Source organism: Lycium ferocissimum, chromosome 5 (assembly GCF_029784015.1).
Source record: "Lycium ferocissimum isolate CSIRO_LF1 chromosome 5, AGI_CSIRO_Lferr_CH_V1, whole genome shotgun sequence".
In the NCBI taxonomy this organism is placed as follows: Eukaryota; Viridiplantae; Streptophyta; class Magnoliopsida; order Solanales; family Solanaceae; genus Lycium; species Lycium ferocissimum.
The window spans coordinates 15270475-15279597 of record NC_081346.1 but is presented as its reverse complement, the minus strand read 5'-3'; the positions used below and the strand labels follow the sequence as shown (position 1 = coordinate 15279597).

Sequence of the window (9123 nt, the reverse complement as noted above, 5' to 3'; positions counted from 1 at the left end):
AGGGTTAAGGCAGCGGTAGAGGCGAAGAGCCATTCGGATAGATTTTTAAAGTAAGTAAGAAGAAAGGATAGAGTATGGCAATATGTGATACAGGACGAATGCGAAGATCCCGGAAATAGATCTTGACAAATATGATTGAAGTATAATAACGATGAGTATGGATATAATCTAAGAAGTAATAATTGGGTGTTATGAAGACGTTAAGGGATCTCTGACTCTTAGGGTACATCCAAAAGGGATAAATATGAAGCCATATTGATGCGTTCACCTAGGAAGCAGAAAAAGTCCCACCCCAAAAAAAGACGATTTCAGAAATAGAAGGAATTCATACTTCTAATAGAATATTTTATGAATTCCAGGGCTAATGTTGTAGAATGGCAAGTGGGGTAGAGCACTTTATGGGAAAGGGAAGTCAAGAAAGGCCCTAAGAGCGAAAGTAAGGAAAGTAGACTAATGAATTGGTTAAAGGAAGTTGTGTAACCATCCAGAACAAGAGGAAGGTTAATAAGCTGATAAGTTCGGCCAAGAGGCAAAACATCGATACCATGGAACAAGAGTCTTGATAGGAAGTATAGAAATTCAATCATAAAGGAATAGGATGAATGTACGAGGGATATAGGAACAAGTTATGGTATCGAAAGGGAAGATAACAAAGAGACAAGGATCAACAAGATATTGGAATAATTATGACACCAGACTATTGTACAACCATCTAGTAAAGAAAGACTATAGAACAATGTGAGTTGGGCAAATGAAAGAGCGTGTCGTGGAAAATAGATGTGATAGCGCTTCGACTTACGATGGTATTAAAAGGATAAACCAAATTTGGTGGGTTACAAGATAAGATCAGTATAGAAGACGGAACAGACAAAAGTCTTCAATCGCAAAAAGGTAAATAGAGGAAATGAGTATTTGAGGACTTCGAATATTTGTGCAACTAATAAACTCAAACCACAAATAGAGGATGCCAGACTATACGGGAGATTTATCAGGTAAGAATCAAGCGAAGGCTAAGAGTCCAAGAAGAATTTCAAAGGAAGTGATAAAAGGATGATGCGTCCGATTGGCACAAAGCTGGTGGCAATGAAACCTCATGGAACAAGAAAAGTAATGGTTTTACTAGATATCTATGATTGAAATTACAGACCAAGGAAAGAGTGAACTGATTTGAATTCACTACATGGTAAGGAGCCTGGTTCACATTTCGACAAATTTCCAAATTTATCTCTAATTCATCAGTCGGACTAAGGAATAGCAACTTCAAGGATAAATTGAAAGAAGAGGATCACTGAAGAAGAGATTCGAGATATTCTTGATGTAAGTACAAGAATTACCGATAACCCAGACCGAGCATAAGAAGTTTTATTAGAAAGGAGAAAGAGGGAATCAAGTAAAGTGTAAAGAGGGAATCAAGTAAAGTGTATTAATCAATTTAGTTGATACAAGGAAGCAAGGGATACTATATTACCAGGTTCTAAGGATATCCTTAAGGGTGAAGAATAAGTTAAACTGCAAGAGGATGAAGGCATGGAATATTTGTGAAGCGCATGAAGGATACATAAAGGTCAAATGAGTAAGAATTTCAGACATATTAAATAGGCACAAAAAGGAGAATGGGACCAAAAGTGAATAAGAGTATATGGTAAGTACTGGGTAAGCGACATATAAGGGTGTAAATGAGAGGTTAAAAAGACAATGGGGGATGATAAAGTATGAAGAACTAGTAGACAAACAGGTGATAAGGAAAAAGGGATAACCGTGAGTATGAGCATAAATTTTAGTCACAAGAGAAGGGGGATAATATTCAAAAATGGATTGGGCAGGAAATTCAGTGAACTCCAGAATACACCCATTGGTAGTAAAACAACAGTAATCAAGAGATACCAAAGGAATTGTGAAGCCATGAATATAGATTCTACATGTACATAGGGATGATGAGCTAGTAGTTGCGCAAGGAAGGACTGCATATGTATTAAGAAGAAATCATGTTATTGCTCATATAAAGAAACCAAGGAATCCAAGAAAAAATAGTCCTCAAAAATTGAGGCGCGTTCCAGTGTAAAAGATCACCGAATACTACTGCAGTAAGACTGGGAATGCCAAGGATTCAGTGTAAGAAAATCCAAAAGGGGTTAAGGAAAATATTAACTAGTTGAGTAGAATCAATCAGTACCGGCACAACTGAACGGTACGCAAACAAGAGATGGAGTAACATTTCAGTAGAAGAGCTCCAGATACATCTGTTAATTAATTGCAAAATAGAGGATAGAGCTCATAAGGGTAAAAAGAAAGGAATATCAAGTTGATTACTATTCATATGAATGATGAGGTTAATGGATAAGTTCTCAAAAATCGCCAGCGGAATATGAGGAAAGATTGAATGGACCATAAATATAAAGGTTCAGACCCTAAAAATGAACGGGAGAGGATTGTCGCTTCAACAAATCGATATAGCGTCGTAAGTCTGCAAATTATGGTTACGGTTCTTTAACTTAAGGTGTATCGTTTCCAAGGAACCGCGAGGAGGATCATAAGTTGCGTAGTTCGAATAAATTCGGCTCCGGATACGTGAGTAAAATGTAAGTAAGTAAAGTAAATACCAGCAGATGCAGGTGAGAATATTGACATCAATATCGAAACGAGTCCTATTTCAACATTCGAGGACGAATGTTCCTAAGGGGGGAGGAATGTTACACCCTGTACTTTTAGAGAAGCACTTATCAAATTCTAAGCGAGTATGTTGAGTGATGGCTAAGTAAAATAACTTGGTAATATAAGGAGAGGAGTATTATTGAGTATATTCTAGAAATAAAGGATGCACATAAGGAATGCCGGGAGGTCCTATAAGAAAACAAGTTGAAGAAGTTGAGTTAGTCGAGCTTGGGAAGAAGATGAGTCCTATTTTGAACAACAAAGAGCCAAATTGGGGAAAGAATATCTTCTAGCATATGATGAGTTTTGAAACAAAAGCCTAAATTGAAGTTCATGAAGTCTAGTTTCTAACGCAACAAACCGCTCGTCGATACGGCATCAAAGTAAAGAGTTATGGACGTTACAAGTCTGGCTAACAGGCTAGGGATTTGGCCTGTGCGAACGGGGCACCTCTGGGCACTAATGCGCAGAAGGGCATGAGATAACCCATCGCGAACGCGACACCTCCCAGCGCGAACGCGAAAGGTTAATTTTAAGTCGGTGGGAACCAACTTTAACCCTCAATATAAGGGCCAAAAACCCTCATTTTCACCAAAAATATTTCCCCAAAAGCTCAACAACATATTGATGTGTGTGTGTGTGTTATAAAATTGAGGGATTGGAGTGATTTTGAGTAACGAGACCATATACGAGACTTGGGAAACGTATAGGGATTTGTAGTTCTTGTTCTAAACATCAAATCTTGATGGGATGAGGGAATCTATCAAATATAAACAAGATTTCAAGCTCTTCCAACCTTGATTGAGGTAAGAATATTCTTTACTATGGATATTATGAATTGTATTATGGAGATTTAGTTGATAAAACTTCGTAATGTCGATTGATTAGTTGAGAAATTGGGTAAACATCGTGTGAGATGTTTTATTGAGTATGTTGGTATTGATGATGATGTTTTTGATATTAGTGTTGTTACTATTGTTATTTTGTTGGTATTGTGATTTCGGGCTAGGGATATAAATAGAGGAGATGCTACCCGAATTTTGGCAGATCCTAAGGGAATTTAGTTTGAAGGCTTAATACAAGCATATGACAATGAGCCTAACAATAGTATGAATGGTTTTATATGTAGATTACGACACTATGAATTATTTTATGTAGATTTCAAGACTGGAAATAGGTTGGAAAGCCGAGAAGTAAGCTTCCAGGTATGTTAAGGTTGTTTCTTCTTTTCTTAGCATGATTCCATGTATGGTAAGAGTGTAATGAACCTTGTGACTAGAGATTTTTCAAAGTAGAGCTTGTCATATTGTTGCATAGTTTTCAAGTGTTATGTTATTCTTTCTGAGGGGCTATATCCCCTTCCTATATCCTTGAGTTCATAGAGAGACAGAAGAGACATGTTACAGTATCGGTATTCTTTGCACATACATGATATACATATATTTTATTTAACCTGGCCAGTTGGTCAGTGAGACATTTTATTTAGCCTAGCCACTTGGTCAGTGGGACATTTTATTTGGTGAGACGGATATGAGACGGGTCGGTGAGATAGATATGCCGGCCTACGACATTTTCGGTGAGATAGATATGCACGGCCGACGGGTCGGTGAGGCGGCGGTGCACGGCCGACGAGTCAGTGAGATTTTACAATTGCCTGGCCACTTGGTCAGTGAGATATATAATAATATTATACTGCATTACATATGAGACAGGTTAGGTGAGATATTCAGGGCATTCTTTGGCCTCCAAATTGTATTGTTTAAGTTCAGTTTCAGTTATCATTGCCTTACACACTCAGTATATTGCGTCGTACTGACGTCTCTTTCACTGGGGGGCGCTGCATTCATGCCCACAGGTTTAGGTAGCCAGACAGGCGATCCAGCTCAATAGGTCTTCCACTCAGCTGCAGACAATGCGCTCCACTTGGCTCGGAGCTGCAGTCTCTTTTGGTATGCTATTTTGACAGTTATATATATGGGTATGACGGGGCCTTTTTTCGTCCTTTCTACAGTTCGTGTTCTATAGAGGTCTGTAGACAGTTGTATATAGTTGGGATGTTTGCTATACAGCATATGTAGCGGCCTAGTCGGCTTGCACTGTTACTCTCAGTATGTATGTAAATATATATATATATTCTTGTTGCGAGTTCTTGATGCATACATAAGTTAGTATAGCTCAGTTATAAGCTAGATATGGGCCACCATGTTGCTCAGTGAGATACGAGTACAAGTTTAGGGGTGCTTGGTCAGTAGTGGTCGGGCACTCGTCACGACTTATCGGCTTGGGTCGTGACATAAAACATCTGAAATCAATGCCAACAAGGCTAACACATCAAAGTTTACTAATATCTGACTGACTAGACTATATCTATGAAGCGTCTACGAATACTGAAAAGCTAGTTGTCTAAAACTAGAAAGACTAAAAGCAGGATAACACCCCGTAGGAACTGGGGCTCACCAAGCAGCTGATACGAGCAGTCCTAGCTAGCTGGATCGTCAACATGTATATCGTTTCCTGCATCGCGAGATGCAAGCCCCCAAGTAATTAAAAGGGGACATCAACACATTTGAATTGTACTGGTATGTAAAGCAACTGAATGCATAAAGTTGTGAGTAAAAGACTTTAGCGAAGACATAACTTATAAATTTCATAGAGACTGCATGCTCACTCATCACCTCGAGCACATATTAACGATTCTGAAATATTATAAAATATACCTTGCATGTATAAAGTTGTGAGTGAAAGACTTTAGCGAAGATACATCTTGACTCAACTATTGTTTCTTTGAGCTAACGTAAACCCAACACGATTCAATCACGTCAAAGAATCACATTATACATTAACAATATCATGAAATATCAAATTCAATCCATTGAAATCAACAACATCCAAATGCTACTCAACTTATGGCTAAAATGCCCAAATCCTCAATTATTGTTTTTATATTTACTTAATCGAGCTATTATAGTCATTATAAACATTAAACAACTCAACGAACCCGACATTACATTATTTATCTTGTTCTCATTCAAAAATCCAAACTTTATAAACATTTTTTTCTAGGTTTTGTGTATTATCTCAATCTTATGGTGGATGGCACTTATTAATACAATTTATACACTTAACTTATAACAATACTTAAAGATATGGCTAAGAATTTACCTCTTGAATTTAAAAATCTAACTTTAGCTCACCATGTGTTCTTGAAAAGTTTGAGAAAAATCTATGAAACTCAAGATTAAATGATGTTAATGCAAGAGTTTATGATGAGTTAAAAAAAAAAAAAAAAAAAAAAAAAAAGGCAGCTCGGTGCACCAAGCTCCCGCTATTCGCGGTGTTCGGGGAAGGACCGTACCACAAGGGCCTATTGTACGCAGCCCTACCTTGCATTTCTGCAAGAGGCTGTTTCCACGGCTCGAACCCGTGACCTCCTGGTCACATGGAAGCAACTTTACCAGTTACGCCAAGGCTCCCCTTCAAGTTTATGATGAGTTATTAAATTAAAATTGCCCATAAAACACATAGCAAAAACTCAAGGCTTTAAACTTTGTTTAATAAATTCACTTAGGAATAAGCGAAATCTACTTGGCATAATTAACTGTTATCTATGCATACTTTCTTATCTTTGGAAAAAGCATAGAAAGAAAATCTTTTCTTATTGGAAAATAGTCTAGATTCACATAGAGGTTAAGTGCATCCATACAAATGATCCATTAGAAGTATATCAAGAGCAATACCTATGATCATACACTTCATCTAAAGAGGACACAACCTTGGTTTCTTTTACCATAAACTACAATCTAAAGCAATTAGTTAGCTATTAGTCATACACAAATCAACTTTTACGAAAATCATCGGATTAAGACATTAGACCTAAATTAAGCATTCTACGAGTTTAGTAACCTTTTCACACCATATTCCCTGTGGGATTCGACCCCAACCTTGTTAGGTTACTATATTTGACATCGTCCACTTTACGCTAATTAAAGGTGTAAATCAAATTTTGGCGTCGTTGCCGGGGACTACGATTTTGAAATTACTAAATAGTGTTTACTTTGATTGAAGTCTTTTGCTTATTCCATCACACCTTGTTTGCTATTCCTTGTAAACCAGGTGAACATGAATCAGAATCAGCAAAACCAACGTGCTGGTAACCAGGGGAATCGATTGAATAATCAGGCGAATGAATCAGATGACGAGAATATTTTCGCTGATCTTGTTCCTGATGAGGACTATGCATCTGCTATTGTTCATCCTCGAGTTGGAGCTACAAGCGTAAAAATTGGCTCCTCTTTATACCAGTTATTGAAGCTTGAAGGCTACTTTTGGAACTCTACCGATAATGACCCTCAACGTCAATTGCAGAATTTTATGGATGTGTGTGCTAATCACATATAAAATAACATTTCACAAGATGATATTCGGCTGAGGCTATTCAAATATTCCTTAGCTGGAGATGCAAGAGCATGGTTCGAGAAGCTTCCCCGAAATTCTATTACTACATGGGCAGAGATGGCAGCAGTCTTCCTCAAGAAATGGTACCCTCCTAGCAAGAAGGCTGAGATTCGTGACAAGATCTATGAATTTAAGCAGCGACCGAGGGAATAATTATATGAAGCTTGGGAGAGATTTAAGGAGTATTTGCAGAAAATTCCAAATCATGATTTTCCGGAGAACATATTAATGGAGAAGTTCTATCGAGGGCTGGATCCAGTGACATGCAATCAATTGCAAACAATGAAGCTGATGGTTGTTATATGAATAAATCTTACCGCAGAGTGACCAACATACTTGACAGGCTGACTACGCATATGTAGTGTCATGATCTAGAATATGGTGAAGGAGAATCAACATACCCAGTAGCCATTGGCTGAGCTTGCAACAAATATTTCCTTACTAACCAAGAAGTTTGATGATACCCAGATCAAAAAGGTAAATGTTTGCAAAGATGAGTCAGGTATGCCGAAAGGGATGTACCAATTCCAAGAGAGTCCATTTCACGAGGGACTTCCTGGGCAGGTTGATGATGCAAACTATGTGAACAACTCTCAAGGGGGTTATCAAAGGCAGAACTACCAAGGTGGTTACTAGAATCAGAATCAATGGAGACCTCAGCAGGGTCAGGGCGCTTACAATAACAATAACTCAGAGAACTACAATAATAATTATGGTGGTTCGAACCAAGGGAGCTACAACAACAGCAATAATTTTGGGAACAAGAGTTCCAATTCTTATATACCACTGAAGAGGCAATCAACAGAGCAAGGTATTTCGAGGGTTAAAGCAATGCTTGAGAAGGTTCTGGCAAACCAATCAAAGTCTGAAAGAACATTATCTTGGCTAGAAGAGACAGTGGGTTCCCATACAGCAGCTATTCAAAAGCTCGAGTCACAGATGCGTGATATTTCTAGAGAGCAGTACCCTCCTAAAAAGGGAGGACTTCTTAGTGACACTATTTCAAATCCGAAGAATAGGGAAGGCAGTGTAGACCGGGTGTTTTCCATCAGTACTCGGAGTGGCAAACTACTCCAAGCTGTTAAAAAGAAAGTTGTTGAGCTTGAGCCGAGAGATAAAGAGGAAGCGGTGCAGTCTGACGCACCAATTATTATTGATGAGAATCCTACTGACGAGAAGGTTGCTAATATTCCAGAGATTTTGAAAGAGGCTGATAAAGAGAGCAAGAAAACTATGAAAGGGGCTCTCCACCCTTTAGCGTAGCTTTTCAAATCTAAACCTCCCTTTCCTCAGAGGTTGGTGAAGAAGAAGGAAGATGTTAAGTGTTACACCCCGTATTTTGTACATTTGGATATTCCGAGCTAATTGCGGGAAGTTAAGGACAAGACCATTTTTCGACTTTGTTTTAAGACGTAAGTTGTTTATGAATTATGTTGGAAGGAGACATTAAGGAAGATTTGGGGCCAAAAGTTATTTATAGAAAGTTGGCCATTTCATGAAATTAAAGACCAAGTGGCCATATAATGTAGGTGGGCCATGGGCCACATGGATTTATAATACAAGCTTATAAAAGAAGATTAATTGATCATCTTCATTATTTTCATCCTAGAAAATTCTAGAAAATTGAAGAAAAGTGGAGGAAAAGAAAAAAAAAAAGAGAGGGGAAGCATGCACATGACCGGCCATGTACGCAAATATATATATATATATATATATATATATATATATATATATATATATATATATATATATATATATATATATGTGTGTGTGTGTGTGTGTGGGATGAATCACAAGACACAACTTATCATTTAACTTCAAGAAAATTCAAGAAAAATGGAAAGAAAGAAAGGAAGAGAGAGGGTGACAGGGTTCGGCCGGGGCTGGTCGAACCGCCCTTTGAAGATGATCATGAAAAAAAAATATTTTTCTTCTAGTTTTCCACTAATTGGAAGGTCCTCTACGACGTGGAGTGGTTATTAGAACAAGGAAACCATTCGTTTTAACTATGGAGGA

At 37.9% G+C, this 9123-nt stretch overlaps 1 non-coding gene across 1 annotated transcript; it reads right to left on the bottom strand.

Annotated features, from left to right (window-relative positions):
* Positions 1-7213: 7213 nt before the first annotated feature.
* LOC132058644 (small nucleolar RNA R71) lies at positions 7214-7319 on the bottom strand. The gene has a single exon (XR_009415366.1). It is a non-coding gene; the product is annotated as a small nucleolar RNA R71 (small nucleolar RNA).
* Between the last annotated feature and the right edge of the window lie 1804 nt (positions 7320-9123).